The 26,540-nt window shown below is 47.3% G+C and overlaps 1 pseudogene; it reads left to right on the top strand.

The window, feature by feature from the left end:
• Positions 1 to 25,151: 25,151 nt before the first annotated feature.
• On the top strand, positions 25,152 to 25,259 carry LOC125967841 (5S ribosomal RNA; annotated as a pseudogene).
• The last annotated feature ends 1,281 nt before the right edge of the window (positions 25,260 to 26,540 follow it).

Genomic DNA, 26,540 nt, shown 5'->3' on the forward strand with positions numbered 1-26,540 from the left:
CTGCACTTTTCTGGACTGAGATGTCAGATGTTTTTCCTGGGATCTGTTTCAGCCACTCCTCCAGTTTGGGGGTTACTGCCCCTAGTGCTCCAATGACCACAGGTACCACTGAAGTCTTAACTCTCCAGGTCTTCTCCAGCTCTTCTCTGAGCCCTTGATATTTCTCAAGTTTCTCATGTTCCTTTTTCCTAATGTTACCATCATTTGGGATGGCTATGTCAACCACAACGGCTTTCCTCTGCTCTTTGTCCACCACCACAATGTCCGGTTGGTTCGCCATTACCATTCTGTCTGTCTGGATCTGGAAGTCCCAGAGGATCTTGGCTTGGTCATTCTCTACCACCTTTGGAGGTGTTTCCCACTTGGATCTTGGGACTTCCAGTCCATACTCTGCACAGATGTTCCTGTACACTATTCCAGCTACTTGGTTATGGCGCTCCATGTATGCTTTACCTGCCAGCATCTTACACCCTGCAGTTATGTGCTGGATTGTCTCAGGACCTTCTTTGCACAATCTACACCTGGGGTCTTGTCTGGTGTGGTAGATTTGGGCCTCTATTGCTCTGGTGCTCAAGGCCTGTTCTTGTGCAGCCAGGATCAGTGCCTCTGTGCTGTCCTTCAGACCAGCTCTTTCTAGCCATTGGTAGGATTTCTGGATATCAGCTACTTCAGCTATGTTTCGGTGGTACATCCCATGTAGGGGCTTGTCCTCCCATGATGGTCCCTCCAGCACCTCATCTTCCTTTGATGCCCATTGTCTGAGACATTCACTGAGCACGTCATCCGTTGGGGCCTTATCCCTGATGTACTTATGGATCTTGGATGTTTCATCTTGGATCGTGGCTCTCACGCTCGCTAGTCCTCGGCCTCCTTCTTTACGGCTAGTGTACAGTCTCAGGGTGCTGGACTTGGGATGGAACCCTCCATGCATGGTTAGGAGCTTCCGTGTCTTGATATCTGTGGTCTGTATACCTTCCTTTGGCCACCGTACGATTCCTGCAGGGTACCTGATTACTGGTAGGGCGTAGCTGTTAATGGCTAGGGACTTGTTCTTGCCATTGAGCTGACTTCTTAGGACTTGCCTTACTCGATGGAGGTATTTGGCTGTGGCTGCTTTCCTTGTTTCCTCGTCAAGGTTGCCATTTGCCTGTGGAATTCCAAGGTATTTGTAGCTGTCCTCAATGTCTGCTATTGTTCCTTCTGGGAGTGAGACCCCCTCTGTGTGGATTACCTTTCCTCTTTTAGTCACCATGCGGCCACATTTCTCAAGTCCGAATAACATTCCGATGTCAGAGCTGTAGATCCTGGTAGTGTGGATCAGGGAGTCAATGTCCCGCTCGTTCTTAGCGTACAGCTTTATGTCATCCATGTAGAGGAGGTGGCTGATGGTGGCCCCATTCCTGAGTTGGTATCCATAGCCCGTCTTGTTGATTATTTGGCTGAGGGGGTTCAGTCCTATACAGAACAGCATTGGGGACAGAGCGTCTCCTTGGTATATACCACATTTGATGGTCACGTGTGCAAGTGGCTTGCCATTGGCTTCAAGTGTGGTTTTCCACTGTTTCATCGAGTTGGCGATGAAGGTTCTCAGAGTCCCATTGATGTTGTACAGCCTCAAGCATTCAGTGATCCAAGTATGTGGCATTGAGTCATATGCTTTCTTGTAATCAATTCAGGCAGTGCTCAGGTTGGTACGTCTAGTTCTGCAGTCTTGGGTGACTGTTCTATCCACCAGGAGTTGATGTTTTGCTCCTCTGGTATTTTTACCAATCCCTTTCTGAGCAGTGCTCATGTATTGATCCATGTGCCTGCTGATCTTATCTGATATTATGCCCGACATCAGCTTCCATGTTGTGGAGAGGCAGGTGATTGGCCGGTAGTTGGATGGGACTGTACCCTTTGATGGATCCTTCTGGATCAGGATCGTACGCCCTTGGGTTAGCCATTCAGGGTGAGTCCCATCCCTTAGCAGCTGGTTCATTTGTGCTGCCAGGCGCTCATGGAGAGTTGTAAGTTTCTTGAGCCAGTAGCTGTGGATCATGTCAGGGCCTGGTGCTGTCCAGTTTTTCATTCCTGAGACTCTTCTCTGGATGTCTGCCACTGTGATGGTTACTGGGTTCTGTTCAGGGAGCTTGCTGTGGTCCTTTCTCAGAGCCCCCAGCCACTGTGCATCCTTCTTATGTGATGCCTCCCGCTCCCATATATCCTTCCAGTACTGTTCAGTTTCCAGCCTTGGTGGGTCTGCTCTGCTATTGTTCCCCTGCCACTGAGCGTACACTTTTGCTGGTTGTGTTGTGAACAACCTGTTTATTCGTCTGGCTTCATTCTCTCTTGTGTACCTCTTTAGGCGGCTGGCCAAGGCTTGGAGTCTTTGTTTGGCAGTTTCGAGTGCTTCAGGTATGGGCATATGGCTGTATTTTTGGGGAACTTGCTTTTTCATTGCACCTTTCTGGGCCTCTGTCATTTGGCTCACTTCTCTCCGTGCTATCTTGATTTTGGCCTCCAGCCTTCTCTTCCATGGTGGGCACTGTTGTGGTCGCATATGGTCATTCTTCTTGTAGCCAAGCATTTCTAGGATCACTGCTGCTGAGGTGTATATCAGCTCATTGGTTTCAGTGATGGTAGCCGTAGGAATTGTTGTCAATGCTGCATTCACATCTTCTAGGAGACTTTCTGAGGGTACTTCACTTAGCCTCTGCAGTGTGTATCTAGGTTCCCGAGCATTCATTCTCACCGTGATCTTGTTCTTCAGGTCAGTTGCTGCCTCGTTCAGCTTGATTGTGCTTATTGGGGTTTCGTACCCAACCTCTGGGCTTTTACATGGATTTAACTCGTCTCTGACCTGGTGCTCTGGTTGGCCTTCGCTATGGCATTTGTGTTGTATCTCATCAATCTCGAGGTGTGATAGCAGGTGCCGTTTATGGATATTGGAACATTGAGCTACTAGTTGTTTGGCCGATAGTGTTGACTGTGGGTATTGAAGTTGCCATTGTTCCCGCATTCTCCGCATGTAACCCCTCTTGCTCGGGTTGCTAGAGTAGTAGCATTCCAACAGATCCTTATTCTCGCATCTCGCCCATTTGTGTCTTGTTCCAGTAGCCCATTTTTCATCAGGGTGCTCTGGTTCCCCAGCACCTGACGCAGACCTTGTTTGTCCGGGCGACGTCTGAGCCGGCATGTCTTTCGTTTCTTGTACTCTCATTATCTCTGAGGTAGGCGGTATCGTTAAGGGTCTTGCCTAAGGACCCACACTGACTGTTGGTAAGGTAATCGCTCATTGCTCATATTGTGCCCCTGCCGGGAATCGAACCCGGGTCTTCCGTTTGTAAGTCATGTCACTTACTGATTGAGCTAGTCAGCCTGTATATATATATATATATACAGAGAGAGAGAGAGAGAGAGAGAGAGAGAGAGAGAGATCATATATAAAACAGGTTCTACTGCAGGTTTGATCGGTCCTCCCACACAACGGGACCTCCTGCAGCACAATCTACATACTCACCTCCCCCCACAACTGCTCTGTCCGCACCTCCATCACCGTGGTCACCGACTCTCTCTCTTGGAGAGGCCGCGCCCGCACTCCAGATCCGCGAGGAGGAAGGGCGCCAGATGTTCCGGAGACAAAAGATCAGGAAGGAACCGGGCCCAGACGGCGTGTCACCTTCCTGCTTGAAAGTCTGGGCTGAGCAGCTGGCACCCACCTTTGCACGGATCTTCAATCGTTCCCTGGAGCTGTGTGAGGTGCCCTTGTGCTTCAAGAGCTCCACCATCGTTCCAGTGGCCAAGAAGCCCGCCATCACAGGTTTGAATGACTATAGACCTGTCACACTGACATCTGTGGTCATGAAATCTTTCAAGAGGTTAGTGCTGAACCACCTGAAGGATGTCACGGGCCCCCTGCTTGACCCCTTCCAGTTTGCCTACCGGGCAAACAGGTCGGTGGATGATGCGGACAACATGGGACTGCACTACATCCTGCAACACCTGGGCACCCCAGGAACGTACGCCAGGATCCTGTTTGTGGACTTCAGCTCGGCGTTCAACACCATCGCTCCTGACATCCTCCAACAGAAGCTCATCCAGCTCGCGGTGCCTGCCTCCACCTGTCAGTGGATCACCAGCTTCCTGACCAACAGGAGACAGCGTGTGAGGCTGGCGAGCATCACATCTGACACCCGGACCACCAATACTGGAGCCCCTCAGGGGTGCGTCCTCTCCCCACTGCTCTTCTCTCTCTACATCAACAATTTTTCCGCAGGTGACTCTCTTGTGAAGCTCCTGAAGTATGCAGACAACACCACTCTCATCGGACTGATCCAGAACGGTGATGAGACTGCGTACAGACAGGAGGTGGAGCGGCTGGTCCACTGGTGCAGCCAAAACTACCTGGAGCGGAACCCGCTCAAGACCGTGGAGATGACAGTGGACTTCAGGCGAGGCCCTTCACAACTTTCACCCCTCACTATGCACAGTAATACTATTCTCTCCACAGACACCTTCAAGTTCCTGGGAACCACATTCTCTTGGGACCTGAAATGGACCGGCCACATAGACTCTGTCTGGAAGAAGGCCCAGCAGAGGCTGTACTTCCTGAGACAGCTCAAGAAGTTCAACCTGCCGCGGGAGCTGTTGAAGACCTTCTACACTGCCATCATCCAGTCTGTCCTCTGCACCTCCATCACTGTCTGGTTTGGATCGGCCTCCAAACAAGACAAGCACAGACTGCAACGGACAATCATTTCGTTTCGTTTCGTTTCGTTTCGTTTCGTTTATTTCAAACATGTAAAAGAAAAAAAATATGATTACTGTACACAATGAAAAGACATGACAAAATACATGCATATACATATATACACATACATACGTACATACATACATACATATACATATTTATGTATAAAATACCTATAAAATATACATATACCTATATATACATATGCACACATACATACACACAAACTAAAAAAGTAGAAATAAAGATATAACCACAAAGAAACCATAAATCACATTCACATGCCTGAAAAGGAGTGGGAAGAAGTATAATTTATTTAATCCCACCCCCTTTTAATAATCCCAAATACCCAGCTATAAATCATTTTGCCCCAGTTATCCCAACAAAATACTAAATTACTAAATCATCTCCCACCTGCTGATCGCTAGACACTAAACATATTAATACACACGTATATCTCACACACAGACATTTAACATACATACATACCTTAAATACAACACAAAGATACCTGAATGATAAAAATAAACAAAATAACAGCATGAACGAAACAAAGACAAACAGACAAACAAAACCAACAAAGAAACGTAAATCAATAATTACTAAGCACCCCCTGATACTCATACACCTTCATTTCTGTACCTTGTAAAAATAATTTCTTTATATCTTTTTTTAAACTGATAGATGTTTGAACATTCCCTGAGCGTTTCCTCCAAAGTATTCCATAACTTAACTCCACAAATTGAAATACAGAATGTTTTTTTGTTGTTGTGCGTGCCTTCCTTATCCTGTAATTCAATGTCCCCCTTAAATTAGAACCCCCTTCCCTTCCAGTGAAAAGATTCTGAATATTAGTTGGCAACAGATTATTATTTGCTTTGTAAAGTATTTGTGCTGTCCGGAATTCCACTATATCTTTGAGTTTGATCAGTTTTGACTCTAAGAATAATGAATTTGTGTGATCCCCGTATCCTGCCCCATGAACGATCCGTATTGCTTTTTTTTTGGTAAAATAATAAGTGGATATATTGTGCTTATGTAATTATTACCCCAAATGTCTACACAATACATGAAATATGGAAGAACTACCTCTAACAGCGGGATGCGTCAATTGAGGCTCCATCGATGCGACACGTTACCGTCGCACATCAAATGTTACACACGTCATGTTATCGCGATCGTCTTGTTCGAACGCACGCCCCAATAACGTAATTCTGTGAGGATATTGTAGCGGAGTGACGAGTGTAATTGTATCATAGTTTATGGAGAAAAACAATTTAAAAGGGACATTCGTCATGCTGTCAAATCAGTCATATTCAAACTTGCGCAATGACGTCGGCATGCGGTCGCAGAGAAAAACTTACGTTTTGGGGGGAATTTTTAGCAGCATGGGCGATAATTAGAGGTATCAATGTTTTTATTTATGTCATCGCTAACACACTGGGTGATTATTAGAATATGGGCGATAATTAGAATAAATACGATATATAATTAGAGTATATATATATATATATATATATATATATATATATATATATATATATATATATATATATATATATATATATATATATGGACTGTCTCAGAAAACTAGAATATTGTGATAAAGTTATTTATTTTCTGTAATACAATTAAAAAAACCAAAATGCCATATATTCTGGATTCATTACAAACCAACTGAAATATTGCAAGCCTTTTATTATTTTAATATTGTTGATTACGGAATACAGCTTAAGAAAACTCAAATATCTTATCTCAAAATATTAGAATATCATGAATAAGTGTGAGAGATCGGACAGTACAGCCAAATGCAAAGTGAGGCAGTCTTTATTGTGAAGGGAGAGGGGAACGCTGGAGAGCTAAAGCGGCGATCGGGCGAGGCTGCGCTCGTCGGGGGTGGTTAGCCGGATGGCAAGCCAGGTGACGGAGCTGTCGGCTGGGCTTCGAACTGGCGAGGACTGGAGGTGGCGGACGGGTGATCTCCAAGTAGAGTAGCTGTGGAAGGGACCGGTGTGCACGCAGACATCACGAGACAAGCTGACAAGCATTGTAGCGCTGGCCGCGCTAATAAAGCACTCCCAATCAGCCCGCGACAGGTGACAGCGATCGTGGTGACAAGGGGGCGTGGCTGGATGACACCGGTGCGTGACAATAAGTACACTAGTAGTGTATTCAACTAATCACTTGAATCGTCGAATTAACTCGAAACACCTGCAAGGGCTTCCTGAGCCTTGATAAACACCCAGCTTGGTTAAGTAAACTAAATCACAAGTATGGGGAAGACTGCTGATCTGACTGCTGTCCAGAGGGCCATCATTGACACCCTCCATCAGGAGGGTAAGACACAAAAAGAAATGTCTCAAAGAGCAAGCTGTTCACAGAGTGCAGTTTCAAAGCACATCCACAAAAAGTCTGTTGGAAGGGGGAAATGTGGTAGGAAACGCTGCACAACCAAGAGAGATGACCGCAGCCTTAACAGCATTGTGAAGAAGAGTCGCTTCCAGAATTTGGGGGAGCTTCAAAGACAGTGGACTGAAGCTGGAGTCCAGGTATCAAAAGCTACTGTTCAAAAAGTCAAAAAAGTCCAAGTCTGCTTTATTGTCAATTTCTTCACATGCCAAGACATACTAAGAGATCGAAAGTACGTTTCCCACTATCCCACGGTGACAAGCCATAGTACACAACTTACATACAAGTAAACAACACAAAAAACAAGAAGGCACAAACAATTAATAAATAAGAGTGATGAATAAATAATAAATAAACAAAACATAATAAATTAGAGGAGCAAAAATGGAGCAAGTGTGCATACAGCAGACAGTCAGGATATAGCGCAAAAGTACAGGACGTCACGCAGGAGGTGGGAGAGAGTTCACGATCCTAACAGCCTGGAGTATGAAGCTGTTGGTGAGTCTGGTGGTGCAGGAGTGCAGGCTCCTGTACCTCTTCCCAGAGGGCAAAGAGTGAGCGGGGTGACTCACATCACACACAATCGCCTTGCGGGTGAGATGGGAGGTGTAAATGTCCTTCAGGGAGGGGAGTGAAGCACCAATAATTTTACCAGCTGTAGTCACTATACGCTGCAGGGCCTTCATGTTGTATTCAGTGCAGCCACCACCCCACACAGCGATACAGCTGGAGAGGATGCTCTCAATGGTGCCACGATAGAATGAGGTCATGATGGCCGGAGGAGCACTCCCTCGCCTGAGTTTCCGCAGGAAGTACAGAGCTTTCTTCACCAATGACGCAGTGTTGGTGGTCCAGGAGAGGTCCTCACTGATGTGCACCCCCAGGAATCTGGTGCTGCTCACTCTCTCCACCACAGCACCGTCGATGGTCAGTGGCAGGTGTTGGGTGCGACCCTTTCGAAAGTCAACAACAATCTCCTTGGTCTTGTTGACGTTCAGCAGGAGGTTGTTGTCCCTGCACCACGTGGCCAGAAGTTCGACCTCCGATCTGTATTGAGTCTCATTGCCCTCGGTGATGAGACCCACCAGAGTCGTGTCGTCGGCATATTTCAGCACACGGTTGCTGCTGTAAGTCGCAGTGCAGTCATGTGTCAGCAGGGTGAAGAGCAGCGGACTGAGCACGCAGTCTTGATGCTGGCGGAGATATTGTCGCTAACACGTACTACCTGAGGCCTCTGACAGAGGAAGTCGAGTAGCCAGTTGCAGGTAGGTACTGAGGCCCAGCTTGTCGAGTTTGCAGATGAGTCGCTGTGGTACAATGGAGTTGAAAGCAGAACTGAAGTCCACAAACAGCAATCTCACATATGAGTCCCTCATCTCCAGGTGGGTGAGGGTTGAGTGGAGGGCAGAGCAGACGGTATCCTCAGAGGACCGTTTGGCTCGGTACGCAAACTGGAAGGGGTCTATGGTGGGGGGGGGGGGGGAGAATGGACCTGATGTGCTCCATGAGCCGCTCAAAGCACTTCATGATTATGGGTGTCAGTGCCACGGGGCGGTAGTCATTGAAGCAGGATGGAGCAGGTTTCTTCGGCACAGGTACGATGGTGGCACCCTTGAAACATGATGGGACGATGGCCAGCTGCAGGGAAATGTTAAAGATGTCCGTGAAGACACCCAACAGCTCCCCAGCGCAGTCCTTCAGCGCTCGACCAGGGATGTTGTCTGGGTGCCTTACGGGTGTTGATAGCGGCAAGCGTCCTCCTCACGCTATCAGCAGAGAGGCACAGGGGCTGCTCGTGTGGAGGGGGAGGGGTCTTCAGCGGGCAAGTGCTGTTCTGAGCATCGAAGCGAGCAAAAAAATGGTTCAGATCATTGAGCAGACGGATATTGCCCTCACAGCTCTGCGGCGCAGGCTTGTAGTCCGTGATGGTCTGAATGCCTTGCCATAGGCTCTGTGCGTCCCTGCTGTCTTTCAAGTGGGCGGTGCATAGTGGTCCAAAGTCCTCTTTTTAGACAAAAGCAAGTTTTGTATTTCATTTGGAAGTCAAGGTGCTAGAGTCTGGAGAAAAGTCAAAGTCAAAGTCAAAGTCAGCTTTATTGTCAATTTCTCCACATGCCAAAGACACACAAAGAAACCGAAATTTCGTTCCCCCCTATCCCACGGTGACAAGACATGGCTCACAACAGACAAACAAGTAAACAAGTATAACAAAAGCGTGCTGAATAAATAATGAATAAATAACACAACAATAAATAAATAAATAAATAAATAAATAAATAAATAAATAAATAAATAAATAAATAAATAAATAGGAGGAGCAGAAAAAAAGGAGCAAGGCTGGAGAGGAGCAAAATCCAAGTTGCTTGAAATCCAGTGTGAAGTTCCCACAGTCAGCGATGGTTTGGGAGCCATGTCAGCTGCTGGTGTTGGTCCACTGTGTTTCATCAAGTCCAGAGTAAATGCAGATTTTAGAGCACTACATGCTTCCCTCTGCTAAAAAGCTCTATGGAGATAATGATTTCATTTTCCAGCATGATCTGGCACCTGGCGCACTGGGTAGCACATCTGCCTCACAGTTAGGAGGGTGCGGGTTTGATTCCACCTCCGGCCCTCCCTGTGTGGAGTTTGCATATTCTCCCCAAGCCCGCGTGGGTTTTCTCCGGGCACTCCGGTTTCCTCCCACATCCCCAAAACATGCTTGGTAGGCCGATTGAGCACTCCAAATTGTCCCTAGGTGTGAGTGTGAGTGCGAATGGTTGTTTGTCTCTGTGTGTCCTGCGATTGGCTGCCAACCGGTTCAGGGTGTCCCCTGCCTACTGCCCGATGACGGCTGGGATAGGCTCCAGCACACCCGCGACCCTCGTGGGGACGAAGCGGTACGAGAAGATGGATGGATCTGGCACCTGCCCACAGTGCCAAAACCACCAGTAAATGGTGTACTGACCATGGAATTACTATCCTCGATTGGCCTGCCAATTCCCCTGACCTGAACCCCATAGAGAATTTGTTGGGTATTGTGAAGAAGAAGCTGAAAGACACCAGACCCAACAATGCAAATAAGCCAAAGGCCGCTATTGAAGCATCATGGGCATCCATAACACCTCAGCAATGCCACAGGCTGATTGCCTTCATGCCACACCACGTTGATGCAGTAATCCGTGCAAAAGGATTTACAATCAAGTACTGAGTGCATCAATGGACATTTTCAAATGTTTGATTTTGTTTTGCTGTTTTAAATCTTGTTTTTACTTGGTCTGAGGAAAGGAGCCCGAACTGGTGTGCGAGGCAGAAAAGTTCCGACTAGACATAGTCGGTCTTGCCTCCACACACAGTTTGGGTTTCGGTATTAGCCCTCTCTAAAGGGGCTGGACTCTCTTCCACTCTGGAGTTGCCCAAGGTGAGAGGCGTCGAGCAGGTGTGGGTATACTTATTGCCCCCCTCCTTCTGTGTCCATATAACCCGCGCTTTTCCCCGTGTCCAGTGCCAGTGCGTCTTGCCTTGCTAAGAACACTAGCGATCACGAAACCCTCAAGTTCCACATAGAAGCCTTGTTTGAACGACTTTGATCACCTATGTTAACTTGGTTACATAGTCATCTTCGTTATAGTATTTCCCTTGGTTCGAGGCGCTTTGATTTCCCCTTTTTCTCCCTCGGTTCGAGGCGCTTTTTGTTACTACTGCCATTGGAGAAAATAAACACATCTTTGGACTTTGGAAACTGCATTTGAGTCCTCTCCCTGCACCGCGCCTGACATTACGCACTGGCCAGACATGGACTCGGCAGAGACAGAGCAGCTGGTCGCCCGAGTACGCTCCCAGGCATCGCAGCTGGGCCAACAACAGAAGCAGATAGACGCTCTGAACGTTGGTGTCCAAGAACTGGTGAAGAACCAGGAAGGCTTCAGAGAGGCGGTGGCTGCCCAGGTGGATTCGCTGAGTCATCAAATGCAAGACGTCTTCACGCTGCTGACCACGGGACCAGCTGCGACGCCCAGTTCCCCAGCGGCGCCCTCTGTGGACCACCCGACGCCCGCTCCTATGGCGAGGGGGGTCAGACTGGCTTCCCCGGAACGATATGCAGGTGAACCCGGGCTGAGCCGAGCCTTTATAACCAATTGTGAGATGCAGTTCGAGCAAGCTCCAGGCGACTTCCCAACGGAACGCTCCCGGGTGGCATACATGATATCCTATCTGACGGGAAGAGCCCGGGTGTGGGCGACGGCAGAATGGGCCAGGAATTCTGCTACCTGTCACTCATTCTCCGGATTCATCGAGGCCCTGCGCATGGTGTTCGATCCAGTTCCCACGGACCGAGAGAAGGCACGGAAGCTGTGCCATATCACCCAGGGTCGAGAGACGGTCAGCGACTGCGCGATCTGCTTCCGCACTCTGGCCGCTGAAAGCGGATGGTGCTCGACGGCCCTGTACGATACTTTTCTCCGGGGTCTTTCCGGGACCATCCAGGACCAACTCATTCCCCTCGATCTTCCTGTTGAACTCGACACTCTCATCGCGTTGGCCATCCGAACAGACAACCGACTACAGGAATGGAAGAAGCAGCGCGCAAGCCGGGGCGCGATCGTCACTCCTCCCGCGTCAGTGGGCGGGCTGTCATCCCACGAGACGCACCACCAAAGATCGACCCTGGCGTTGCCACCGGGGGGGCAGATGCTACTACTGCGGTGCGCTTGGACATATCCGCCTCTCCTGCCCGGAGAGGAAGGAGCTGAGGGTAAGCACCTTCTCCGTGGTCCGGCAGAAGAATCGGGTTCTACCCGTCGGGACGCTAACCTGCCAAGGCAAGGTAATCAAGCTAGGAGTGTTGATTGACTCTGGAGCCGATGCGAATCTGATTGACTGAGCTTTCGCTCGCAGCTTAGGTGTAAAAACCGAACTATTGAACACGACCATAAAGGCTAAGGCGCTTAATGGACAAGCCCTTTTCGACGTATCCTATATAACCGAACCCCTCTCACTGTATTTTGGGAGTCATCATGAACTAGTAAGACTGCATGTAGTCACCTCCCCCCTGAATCCGCTTATCCTCGGTTATCCGTGGCTAAAACATCACAACCCTGCCATGAACTGGGAGTCAGGGGAGATAAAGGGGTGGGCATCCCAGTGCCAAGAATCGTGTATCAAACCGAACCCTTCGATCGATTCTACACGCACTTCTCTCTCTGACTCCGCGTCTCCTGAACCAGAGCTCAAAGCTCCGGATCTAAACCAAGTGCCCGTATGCTATCATCAATTTGCGGAGGTATTTAGCAAAGCCAAGGCGAGCTCCTTACCACCCCACCGTCCTTACGACTGTGCCATAGAACTATTGCTATGATACCCAAGGGGAGACTTTATTCCCTTTCGGGCCCCGAAAAGCAGGCCTTAAATGACTATATTGATGCGTCACTTAAAGCGGGTCTGATCAGGCCGTCATCATCGCCTGCAGGGGCCGTTTTTTTCTTTGTGGGTAAGAAAGACGGTACCCTGCCCCCCTGCATAGATTACAGTCCCCTCAACCATATCACTATTAAAAATCGGTATCCCCTCCCACTCATGTCGGCCGTGTTTGATCAGTTGCAGCAGGCTCGGGTATTCACCAAGTTAGATTTGCGTAACGCATATCACCTCGTGCGCATTTGGGAAGGTGATGAGTGGAAGACGGGCTTCAACACCCCCAGGGGACACTTTGAATACCGGGTAATGCCGTTCGGCCTCACCAATGCCCCCGCGGTCCTCCAGGCCATGATCAATGACGTTCTGAGTGATTTCTTAGACCACTGTTTTTGTTTACTTGGACGATATCTTAATTTATTCACCAGATTTGAAGACCCATGAGAGTCATGTTAAGTCGGTCCTGCAACGGCTCCTGGACCATCAACTTTATGTAAAGGCCAAAAAGAGCAAGTTCCACGCCGAGACGATATCATTCCTTGGCTTCATCATAGCCCCAGGGAAGGTCCAGATGGACCCGGCTAAAGTAAGCGCGGTGACCCAATGGCCGGTACCGGATAGCCGCAAAAGAGTGCAGCAATTTCTAGGATTTGCTAACTTTTATAGACGGTTCATACGAGGTTTCAGCGCCACCGCGGCTCCCCTGCACGCTCTCACTTCCCCAACACTTCCGTTTCGCTGGACGGCGGAGGCTGAAGCCGCCTTCCAGGAGCTGAAGAGGCGGTTCACCACCGCTCCGATCCTCACCTTGCCCAACCCGTCTCGTCAGTTTGTGGTGGAGGTTGCTGCCTCCAGTCAGGGAATCGGCGCCATCCTGTCTCAGAGATCCCAGGCCGACAACAAGCTCCATCCATGCGCCTTTTTGTCCCGACGGCTGACCCCCGCGGAGCAGAACTATGACGTCGGAGATCGAGAATTATTGGCGGTCAAACAAGCTCTTGAAGAATGGAGACACTGGCTGGAGGGAGCCCAACATCCCTTTCTGGTTTGGACCGATCACAAAAACCTGCAATATATCAAGGATGCCAAACGATTGAAATCCTGCCAGGCTCGTTGGTCCCTGTTCTTTAACCGTTTCCATTTCACTTTGTTTTATAGACCGGGGACCAAGAACATCAAACCAGATGCGCTGTAACGCATCTACAGCCCAGACCCGGTGTCCATGGAGCCAGAGCCCATTCTCCCCCCTCACTGCGTGGTGGGAGCCGTAACCTGGCCCATAGAGGACTTGGTGAAGCAGGCAAACCACGATGATCCACCCCCTAGGGGAAGTCCCGGGAATAGACTGTTTGTTCCTCCCGAGCTACGATCCCAAGTGATCCACTGGGCGCACACCTCCCGGCTCGCATGTCACCCGGGCGTGCGAAGAACCCTGTACGTCATCCAACAAAGATTCTGGTGGCCCTCCATGGGGGAGGACGTCAGGGAGTATGTTGCAGCCTGTTCCACTTGTGCGCGAAGAAAGAACACTCCCGGCAGCCGTGTGGGGTTGTTGCAACCTCTCCCCATTACCTCTCGATCATGGGCCGACATCTCTGACGACGATACTCACCGTTGTGGATAGATTCTCCAAGATGGCCCATGTTAGGGTTTTCCAGGTTATCTTTATCATAGGATTATGTTGGAATGTAGACTATAATGATTAACCAATCTTGTCTTGCTCTCACAATGCAGTAAAATGAAGTGGTTGCTTCCTCTGCTTGAGTGACCAGCTGCAGAGGAAGCAATCAAAGTTGTTCTGTTTCCCACAACATCGTAAAACACCCCCTACTCTGATCTTACCAGAGGCCGGGGGTCACCAAACCTGTCCACTCTCACCCCCACTCTGCTTCTCCTAATAAATATGCCCTTACAGGAGGGAGAGAGTTAGACCTCCATTCGATCATCGCTGCACACACAGCGACGAATGGACTCTCCACCTGCAGGTGCCAAAAAGGACTTGCTTGTCTCCCGTGTGGTTCTTGCAAAATAAGTTGGAGTGAGCAAATCTCTAACAGCCCACTTCATTGCCCTGCCCAAATTACCTTCGGTTAAACGTACGGCAGTAGTCCTCATGGACCACGTCTTCAGGATTCATAGATTTCCTCGGGACGTCGTGTCAGATAGGGGGCCCCAGTTCGTGTCCCGCTTTTGGAAAGCATTCTGCAAGCTTATAGGGGCCACCGTGAGCCTCACTTCGGGCTACCACCCGGAGGCTAATGGCCAAGCAGAGCGCATTAACCAGCAGCTGGAAACGGGCCTCCGCTGCTTGGTAACCCAGAACCCCTCGTCGTGGAGTCAAAACCTGACCTGGGTAGAATACGCCCATAACTCCCTTCCCACCACGGCTACCGGGATGTCCCCCTTCATGTGCGTATTTGGATACCAGCCCCCGCTCTTCCCCGACAGTGAGCCAGAGGTGTCAGTTACTTCGGCGTGCGCCGTGGTGAGACGCTGTCGGCGCATCTGGGTGGCGGCAAGGGCCACGCTGGTCCGCCCGGGCGACAGGGTGAAGAGGATGGCTGACCGGAGACGACGTCAAGCGCCCGTCTACCGGCCAGGCCAGCGGGTCTGGCTGTCCGCCCGGGACCTTCCCCTCCAGGTGGGCTCCAGGAAGCTGGCCCCCCGTTTTGAGGGCCCGTTCCCGATCTCCAAGGTCGTCGGTCCGGCGGCTGTGCGACTCCGTCTGCCTCGGTCCCTTGCGGTGCATCCCACCTTCCACGTCGGAAAGATCAAGCCGGTTAGGGAGAGTGGGATGGTGCTGGCTCCCGCGGCACCCCCGCCTCCACGGACGGTGAGAGGTGGGCCTGCCTACACGGTTAAGAAGTTGCTAGACGTACGCCGGAAGGGCCGGGGCTGGCAGTTCCTGGTGGACTGGGAGGGTTATGGGCCAGAGGAGCGGCATTGGGTGCCGCGTAGCTATATCCTGGATCCCGGGCTACTAGATGACTTTTACGCGGCTCACCCCGATGCTCCGGGTCCGTCTGGGATCCGGCCCTAGAGGGGGGGGGGGTGATGTCATGCTGTCATGTGTTGTCCTGGTCACTTCCTGTATTATTGTGTAATTTTCCTCTCGTTCCAGTCGGTGTGTCCTTCCCCTGTGCGTCCGGTCACGTGATTCCCTGATTCCAAGTGTGTGCACCTGAGCCAATGACCAACTGTCTTCACCTGTGTTCCCCTCCTTCTGTGTCCATATAACCCGCGCTTTTCCCCGTGTCCAGTGCCAGTGCGTCTTGCCTTGCTAAGAACATTAGCGATCACGAAACCCTCGAGTTCCACGTAGAAGCCTTGTTTGAACGACTTTGATCACCTATGTTAACTTGGTAACATAGTGATCTTCGTTATAGTATTTCCCTCGGTTCGAGGCGCTTTGATTTCCCCTTTTTCTCCCTCGGTTCGAGGCGCCTTAGTTTCCCCTTTTTTCCCCTCATATTGAGGCGCTTTTTGTTACTACTGCCATTGGAGAAAATAAACACATCTTTGGAATTTGGAAACTCTGCATTCGAGTCCTCTCCCTGCTCCGCGCCTGACATAGTGCTGGAGCGCGCTCCTTCTGGGGACTCCATTGTTCCACTGCAGGGGTGGCCAAACATTTTCAGCTCGCGAGCTACTTTTGAAATGACCAAGTCACAAAGATCAAAATAATTATATATATATATATATATATTGCTGACGTATCGGGAAAAAATGCCCTCCCATTCCCTATGAAAGTGATACTTTTTTAAAATCTTTTTCAAGATCAAAATAATTATATATAGTATATATATATATATATATATATATATATATATATATATATATATGTCATCGGGGGAAAAAAGCCCTCCCGTTCCTTATGAAAGTGATACTTTTTTTAATCTTTTTACTATGACCAGCTGCCCTTTTTCAAGATTCAAGATTCAAGAGTTTTTTATTCGCCATGTTTGAGCGTGCCAAACAAGGAATTTGACTTCGATAAATCACAGCCTCTGTTCAACATTTAGGTGACTAACAACAACACTCAGGACATGTGAAAAATGAAAGATATTCTCAAACATCCCCTGATCTTAAACTGATCTTAAACTCCCAAGAGGGCAAGGAAAAACTCAAAACTCCAGCTAGGGGAAATGAGAAACCTTGAGAAGAGACCACAGATGGGAGGGTCCCTCTTCCAGGATGACCAGGCTGCAATGGATGCAGAGAAGACACATAGTACAAACAGTGTAGACAAAAAAGGTGTGGAAAGCAGGATGTTATTGCACAGTAATGACTCTGAGACTCTAAGAGTGGTGTGAGTTCATCAGAGCGACAGCTTGGGGGAAGAAGCTGTCTCTGTGTCTGCTGGTTTTAGTGTACAGAGCTCTATAATGGCGTCCGGAGGGGAGTAGTTCAAACAGGCTGCAACCTGGGTGCGAAGGGTCTGTTGAGATGTTACTTGCACGTTTCCTGGTCCTGGACAGGTACAAGTCTTGGATAGATGGGAGGTTGACTCCAATTATCTTTTCTGCAGTCCTTATTGTCCGTTGCAGTCTGTGCTTGTCTTGTTTGGAGGCCGATCCAAACCAGACAGTGATGGAGGTGCAGAGGACAGACTGGATGATGGCAGTGTAGAAGGTCTTCAGCAGCTCCCGCGGCAGGTTGAACTTCTTGAGCTGTCTCAGGAAGTACAGCCTCTGCTGGGCCTTCTTCCGGACAGAGTCTATGTGGCCGGTCCATTTCAGGTCCCGAGAGATTGTGGTTCCCAGGAACTTGAAGGTGTCTGATGAGAGAATAGTATTACTGCGGATAGTGAGGGGTGAAAGTGGTGAAGGGCCTCGCCTGAAGTCCACTGTTATCTCCACGGCGTTGAGCGGGTTCAGGTCCAGGTGGTTTTGGCTGCACCAGTGGACCAGCCGCTCCACCTCCTGTCTGTACGCAGTCTCATCACCGTTCTGGATCAGTCCGATGAGAGTGGTGTCGTCTGCATACTTCAGGAGCTTCACAGAAGAGTCACTTGCGGAGAAATCGTTGGTGTAGAGGGAGAAGAGCAGTGGGGAGAGGACGCACCCCTGAGGGGCTCCAGTATTGGTGGTCAGGGTGTCAGATGTGATGCTCCCCAGCCTCACACGCTGTCTCCTGTTGGTCAGGAAGCTGGTGATCCACTGACAGGTGGAGGCAGGCACCGCGAGCTGGATGAGCTTCTATTGGAGGATGTCAGGAGCGATGGTGTTGAACGCCGAGCTGAAGTCCACAAACAGGATCCTGGCGTACTTTCCTGGGGTGTCCAGGTGTTGCAGGATGTAGGCAAACTGGAGGGGGTCCAGCCCCCTGCCCGTGACATCCTTCAGGCGGTACTGCTCAAGAAGAAACATGTACAGGCCCGCATGAAGTTTGCCATTCAGCACCTGGACGACTCAGAAGAGGCCTGGAATAAGGTGATGTGGTCAGATGAGACCAAAATAGAACTTTTTGGCCTCAACTCAACTTGTCGTGTTTGGAGGGCAAAGAACACCGAGTACAACCCAAAGAACACCATCCCCACCGTCAAGCATGGTGGTGGCAACATCATGCTTTGGGGGTGCTTTTCAGCCAAGGGGACGGGACAACTCCATCGTATTGAGGGGAGGATGGACGGGGCCATGTATCGTAGAATTCTGGACCAACATCTCCTTCCCTCAGTGAGAAAGGTGAAGATGGGTCGAGGATGGGTGTTTCAGCACGACAACGATCCTAAGCACACCGCCAAAGCAACAAAAGAGTGGCTGAAGAAGAAGCACATCAAGGTTCTGGAGTGGCCTAGCCAGTCTCCAGACCTGAATCCAATTGAAAATCTTTGGAGGGAGCTTAAAATTCGAGTTGCCAGGCGACAACCTCGGAACCTGAATGATTTGGAGGCTGTCTGCAGGGAGGAGTGGGCCAACATCCCTGCCGAAATGTGCACAAAGCTTGTCACCAACTAACCACGTCCCCAAACGAAAACACAAACTCCAGCTGAATCGGCCACTACAGGTTAATTAGAGGCCATATCATAAAAATGTGTCTTTAAACGTGTCTTAAATATTTCTACTGAGGTAGCAGTTCTAATATCCATTGGTAGGGCATTCCAAAGCACTGAAGCCCGAATAGAAAATGCTCTAGACACTGCAAACATTTTCCTGGCCCTCTGGGTCACTAAAAAACTAGCGTTTTGCGAGCAGAGGTTACGGGATGGAACGTAAGGAACAACTAAGTTGACGAGATATGAAGGAGCTAAGCCATGCAATGATTTATAGGTTAATAGAAGAACCTTGAACCTTAAATCGACCGGGAGCCAATGTAAGTGAGCTAATATTGGGGTAATGTGATCAAATGTTCGTGTCCGTGAGAGCAGCCTTGCAGCAGCATTTTGTACTAACTGTAGACTTTTGATACTGGACTTAGGAAGGCCAGAGAATAATGCGTTACAGTAGTCCAGGCGTGACGTAATAAACGTATGTATGTATAATAGTTTCCTCATCACCGGTCGAGAGAATCGGACGAATCTTAGCAATATTACGGAGGTGAAAAAACGCAATTCTAGTTATGTTCTTAATATGCTTTTGAAAGGAGAGCGTTTGGTCAAATATTACTCCGAGATTAGTTACAGTATCGCTCTGCGTGATAGTACAGTTATCTATAGTTATAGTGGTTTTCCTTAAATAAGTTGTGATAACGAGCTGGACCAATTATCAGCATCTCAGTTTTATCTGGGTTAATACGGAGGAATTTGAGTGACATCCAGTGCTTGATCTCCGTAAGGAACGCCTCAAAATTACAACAGTCCCGCGGATTTGTCATCGATAACGGCATATATAATTGAGTATCATCCGCGTAAAACTAATGTTATATTTACGTATTATGTGCCCAAGCGGAATCATATAAATGTTAAATTGAATTGGTCCGAGTACTGATCCCTGCGGGACACCACACGTAATGTTATAGAGCTCAGAGGTCGCATTGCCATGGACCACTCGGTGAGTCCTGTCTGATAGATAAGAATAGAACCAGCGTAGTGCTGACCCTGAAATACCAACACAGCTTTTGAGGCACTCTAATAAAATATCGAAGTCTAGAGTGTCGAAGGCAGCACTAAGATCGAGTAATAATAATACCGATGACGTGTTTGAATCCATAGCTATGAGGAGATCATTAGTCACTTTAGCAAGTGCTGTCTCGGTGGAATGATTAGCTCTAAAACCAGACTGAAAAGATTCAAATCGATTATTGGCGACCATGTGATCAATAAACTGCTGCGCTACTACTTTTTCAAGAAGTTTTGCTATGAATGGGAGATTTGAAACCAGCCTATAATTACTGAGACAGTCCGGGTCGAGATTTGGTCGCTTAAGTAGTGGTTTAATGAAAGTGGTTTTAAAGGCTGTTGGCACTATACCAGAGGAGACAGACAGATTAACTATATATATTAATTATATGGTAAAGAATGACTTTATCAATTTGACATCTAGTCCACATTATGCTCAAAGTAATGGACAGGCAGAGAGGGCTGTGCAGGTAACAAAAGCTATTCTTAAACAGGAAGATCCTCTCCTGGCCTTTATGACATACAGAGCTACACCATCATCATCCACGGGAGTGAGTCCTGCCGAGCTGTTGATGGGTTGAAAGATCAGAACAACTCTCCCAACCTTGTGCAAGAACCTAGATCCAGGCTGGTTCGACGAAGGGATGCAGCTGCTAAGTTAATGCAAGCTTATGGAGTCAGAAATCTTCCGCAGCTGAGTTCAGAGGACAAGGTTCTCATGAAACTGGATGATGAGAGACAATGGACAACCCCAGGTACGGTGGTACAAGCCAGTTCTACTCCAAGGTCCTACTTGGTGGAGTCTACTGATGGAGGACAGTATAAACGGGATAGACGTCATCTACAGAAAGCAACTACACTATCTTCGGGTAATGACAGGCTTCCACAACAATTCACAGCTGAAGGGACTGGTGACTTTGGGACAAATGTGAGTATGAATCCCAGCCAGGTAGAGACACTTGCCACTGGATCATCTGTTTCACCCACTCGGGAGACAGTCACCATCACTCGTTCAGGAAGAGTGAGTAAACCAGCCAACAGACTGAATTTATGAGAACGTTGATATTGTGAAAAAAAGAAAATGGGAAAAAAATGTTCAGAACGTTGTACGATGAGTGATTGAAAATATGTTTTGAAACAGTTAAAATAGTTACATTTATCTGCTCTGGATGTAAACTCGACATGAGGAATAGGATTGATTTTAATTTTGATGCATGGAGTAAGTCGAGGGATTTTTGTTATACAGTCTGTACTGAAAGCATGTTATGACTTTAAAAGGGGGAGATGTAATGTATGGAAATTTCTATGGTACCTGAAGTACACACACAGTTAACTCTCTCGAGTATAAGGAATGTTAAAGCGTGTTTGGACGACGAGAAGTGTGATAGTTAATGGCCATCGTGTATATGAAGTTGCGTGTTAGATATATTAAAACCGTGTTCTTGGGAACCTACAGATTTATTTATTTGATGTCAGCAAAACATCACATTCATATTCATCAGAGATCATTGATGGGAAAAAATATATATATTTCGAATACTGTCAACCCAGAGCAGGGACTTTGTCTTAATTAGTAATAGCCACTCGTGACCAGTTATTGTCTGGAAGGTTTGGATAAAAAGCAAAACAAGCCAAATTGAGATTGTGTGAACACCCAGAGAAACAGCTGTGTTTATTTCAGTAGAAAAATGCTCTAAATGGAGACAAGTAGCAGACAGAGGTGATTTCTGAATGTGGTGAAGGTAGACTTTCAAATCAGGGGAGTTTGAGCAGAAGATGTAGCAGACAATAATAGATGAAAGATTTGCAGTATAGAATTAATCAAAAAGAAAAAAAAGATTTGTGGAAAAGCGGCACTCTATATCTTTCGTTATAATATCCAATAGACATTACTGTGCACATAGCAGTCATATACCTTTCATGCTGTTTGAATTACTGGCGTGGGTTGCCTCCTGAGAAGGGGGTGAAATAATTAATGCATTGAGAGAAAATTAGGTTGGGAGCTTGGTGCCAAGTTTCGCCACACACATACAGGTAAGACAAATAAAACACATTCAGACTCTCAGAGCAATATAGCGTCGTGCTTCGTCAACAGTTTTCAACATTATCTCTACTGTCATCACGGGGTCAATCAAAATACCCTCATTCACTGTTAATAGACTGCATGGGTTGTATTGTGTGCTTACTTTTATCTCCAGGAACACCTTATGTGCATACGTGCATCAAAATGTACATATATTAAAATACATTCTCTGTTGCTCTCTTTCTGTTTCTCTCTCTTTCTGTCTCCCTCTCTGTGTCTTGTCTGTTTGTCTGTCTCTGTCTGTTTGTCTGTCTCTCACTCTCTGTCTGTCTTTGTCTGTCTCGCTCTCTCTCTGTCAATTTCTCTCACAAAATACAAAACTTTGCATCAACTACCAATCTCATCGGAAGGAAGGAAGGAAGGAAGGAAGGAAGGAAGGAAGGAAGGAAGGAAGGAAGGAAGGAAGGAAGGAAGGAAGGAAGGAAGGAAGGAAGGAAGGAAGGGATGAATGGACGGATGATAGATGAACAGATGTATGGGCAGATGGACAGACGGACGAATGGATGGGGATGGATGAAGGTGAGATGGATGGTGTTAGGGTTGACAAATTAACTTGATCGTATGATTATGTTGGAATGTAGACTAGAATTATTAACTTTTTTTAAACCTTTCACTTTTCCTTGACTCTGGAAAGTTTAACCATTCAGTTGTTGAAACTTTCCAAATGGTGTGGAAACATTCTTGCTTAGTTAGTCATCTAAAATGCTCCACTAGTTTCTGTTTCCACGACCTTGTAAAACAATGAGCTGGGACCCTCCACACTGAGTAACCAGTTGCTGAGGTGACCATCAAACATGTCCACTGTCACCCCCACCCTGCTTGTTCTCAATAAATATGATCTTGCAAGAGACCAAAGGCAGACTTTGTTCGAACATTGCTGTATGCACAGTGACAAACAATTTCTCCATTTGCAAGTGCCCAAAGTGCATACTGTCTCCCGTGTGGTTCTTGCAAACAAGTTAGTGAGCACCACTCTAACAGATGGGGTTGGATGGGGATGGATGGATCGATCTAGAAGCACTTCACAACACGATTCAAAACGCACTCAAAACGCTATTGGCTTTAATTAACTTGCGCTAGCCAATTCGGCTGGATTTTGTTCTTTCTGTCAGCAGAATCGGCGGTATCTCTGATTTACACTTATTTTATTGTTATTTTTTAAATGCAACACGGGCTCACACAAAGTGTAAAGGAGACAAGGAGGGCGTCATCGAAGCGGAAGGGCATAGCAAGCTTTTTAAAGCTATTTAAAAAGTACTTAAAGATACAATAAAGTGTTTAAAAGTGCAATAAAGAGTTTAAAAATTGAATTAGAAAAGTCTTGTGCGGATGCCCTCCTGCTGAGCTGCAGGGGCGCGTCAGCTGTTCAGCACGGCAAGAGCAGAGCGTAGTGTTTAAAAATAAAATCACCAGAAGAGAGAAAAGAGCAGAGAGGAGCCAGACAAGTTTACACTTCATAAAAGGTTCATTAAAGGCCCAGAGACACCGGTATATGTATAAATCCGTTTTAGTTAGCTTATGGGCTTATAAATATAAATTGACGATCGAAACAACGAGAAGGAAGCTGTTGATCTGAAAAATATAATTTAAATTTGCCGCGCAGACGAGTTTGACTGCACCGAGGCGCCAGCCGAAAGTGACGTCTCATGACGTCTCAAGTTGTACGCGTTTAGCTTCAGTGAATGTAAACAAAAAGAGAAGAGGGGCCAGCGCGGAGACGTCGGGCCAGGCTTGCGGCCAACCCAGCTTGCCCAGCGGTGCCTTCCATTCTCCTGGCGTACGTTCGTTCGCGGGACGACAAGATGGGTTGCTTTCGCCTGATAGGATCCACGAACCGGACAGTGCGTGCCTGCTGTGTGCTCGTGTTCACAGTGGCCTGGTTGACTGTCATCTTTCCGGACTCTACTGTGCATCGGGAGCGGCTAGAGTGCTATCACTCTTATTGTTCATCTTCTTGTTTTATTTTTCCTGTGTTGTTTACTTGTATGTGCATTGTGATCTCTGTCTTGTCACCCTGGGATAGTGAGAAACGTAATTTCGATCTCTTTGTGTGTCTTGACATGCGGAGGAATTGACAATAAAGGAGACGTTGAGACTTTGACTTTGAAAAGTATGTCGAAGCGTGACGGGAGGGGCACAATTCAGAAAACGTGCTCAGCTCGTCGAAAAAATGTGATTTAAGCAATAAAATTAAAAATGCGCCTAAAACCTAAACCAAACGCTGCAGATGTTCATTTCTCCATGCGCAGTGGTCAACTCGGCACTCTAAAGCCCCCTGAGAACTTTTTACTATGCCAACGTAACCACAGTGACGGGAGAGGCACAATTCAGAAAACATGCTCAGCTCGTCGAGAAAATGCGATTTAAGCAATAAAATTAAAAATGCTTATAAAACCTAAACCAAACGTTGCAGGTGGTCATTTCTTCATGTGCACTCTATAGCCCCCAAGAGCACTTTTTACTATGCCAACCTAACCAGAGTGACGGGAGGGGCACAATTCAGAAAATGTGCTCAGCTCAGCCCAAGTGAACTGCTAAATTCATCATATTCTATGTCAAAAGAGGTTTCTGAATCGGATAAAATGATGCTAATATTGCTGCAAGAAACGGAGCTGTCGCTATCATCTGCCATGTTGTTTGGGTTTGTTGACATCTAGATGTACAACTTGTGACGTCACAGTAATGGCGCCGCCAGTCTGGCTTCGTGCGGGACCCGATCGATAAACTGGCATTTCATTTTAGCTTTATTCTTAGTAATCGGTGTCCATTTTTAATTTCCAATGCGGCAAATGTGTTCACTTTATACATTCTATCAAATTCCATTATAATTGAAAAAAAAAGGGATGTTTCTAGGCCTTTAAAGTCCTGTGTGGATATTGTAACAATATATTTACTCTTATCTTATTATTTGTTTAAATAATTAAGAATGTTTCTGAAAGTCAGTTTGAATTTTCAGTTTTTACAAGTGATTAGAAATACAATAAATTGTTTAAAAAAACAATAAAGTGTATAAAACTATAATAAAGGTTCATAAAAGTCTTTATTGTAACGATATATGTATTTACTCTTATTTATTTTCTTATTTATTTAAATAAAGGACACTGTGTATGAAAACCAGTTTGACTTTAAAATGTTTACAAAAGTGTACCTATATTGTGTGGCGTCGTCCATAGCATTGTAGTTCACGTCTTTTACCGCTAGAAAGCAGACTATGTACAGTGAATAAAGAGGCTGGCTCCCTGTGAACTCAAAGCAGCAGTCTTTATTTGTAAAAGAACCCAAAACAACACATTGCGCTTCCATGTAGGGTTTTTCCACTTTTCATGACATTTACTTTGATGCAGCAAAATGCAGGTCGCAATGGCAAATTCGTGCTACCACATAAAAAGCTGTCAATAGCCATGTTTCCATGAAACGCCAGGTCTTGGTTTTCAGGAACGATTGTATCTATAAAATGCAAAACTTTGAGACCAACCATGGCTTACGGCCATACTACCCTGTGAACGCCGATCTTCGAAGCTAAGCAGGGTCGGGCCTGTTTAGGACTTGGATGGGGGACTGCCTGGGAATACCAGGTGCTGTAAGCTTTTTTTTTTTTTTTTTTTTGCACTTCAATCGTTTCGAGAAATTTTGACAACACCCATTACGTATGGCATTCGGAAACTGCAAGCCGAGTTTTGACTCCGACATTGAAACTATAACCGGAGTTTCAAACCTATATTGTGTGGTGTCATCCATAGCATTGTAGTTCACGTCTTTTAACGCGAGAGAGAAGACTATGTACAGTGAATAAAGAGGCTTGGCTCCCTGTGAACTCAAAGCAGCAATCTTTATTTGTAAAAGAACCCAAAACAACACATTGCACTTCCATGTGGGGTTTTTCCACTTTTCATGACATTTACTTTGATACAGCAAAATGCAGGTCGCAATGGCAAATTCGTGCTACCACATAAAAAGCTGTCAATAACTTTTCGTGATAGCCATGTTTACCTGAAACGTTGTCTTGGTTTTCAGGGGTGATTGTATCTATAAAATGCAAAATTTTGAGACCAAAGATGGCTTACGGCCATACTACCCTGAGAACGCCCGATCTCGGAAGCTAAGCAGGGTTGGGCGTGGTTAGTACTTGGATGGGGGAATACCAGGTGCTGTGAACTTTTTTTTTTTTTTTTGCACTTCGATCGTTTAGGTAAATTTTGACAACACCCGCATGTATGGCATTCGGAAACTGCAAGCCGAGTTTTAACTCCGACATTGAAACCATAACCAGAGTTTCAAACCTATATTGTGTGGTGTCATCCATAGCATTGTAGTTCACGTCACAGAGGGCGACGAGACTCAATACAGGTCGGAGGTCGACCTTCTGGCCACGTGGTGCAGGGACAACAACCTCCTGCTGAACGTCAACAAGACCAAGGAGATTGTTGTTGACTTCCGAAAGGGTCGTACCCAAAACCTGCCACTGACCATCGACGGTGCTGTGGTGGAGAGAGTGAGCAGCACCAGATTCCTGGGGGTGCACATCAGTGAGGACCTCTCCTGGACCACCAACACTGCATCACTGGTGAAGAAAGTTCGGCGCCGCCTGTACTTCCTGCGGAAACTCAGGCGTGCAAGTGCTCCTCCGGCCGTTATGACCTCATTCTATCGTGGCACCATTAAGAGCGTCCTCTCTAGTTGTATCACTGTGTGGGGTGGTAGCTGCACTGAATGCAACATGAAGGCCCTGCAGCGCATAGTGACCACAGCTGGTAAGATTATTGGTGCTTCACTCCCCTCCCTGAAGGACATTTACACCTCCCATCTCACCCGCAATGCGACCACGATTGTGTATGATGTGAGTCAACCCGCTCACTCTTTGATCTTCT

Source organism: Syngnathus scovelli, chromosome 4 (assembly GCF_024217435.2).
Source record: "Syngnathus scovelli strain Florida chromosome 4, RoL_Ssco_1.2, whole genome shotgun sequence".
Classification (NCBI taxonomy): Eukaryota; Metazoa; Chordata; class Actinopteri; order Syngnathiformes; family Syngnathidae; genus Syngnathus; species Syngnathus scovelli.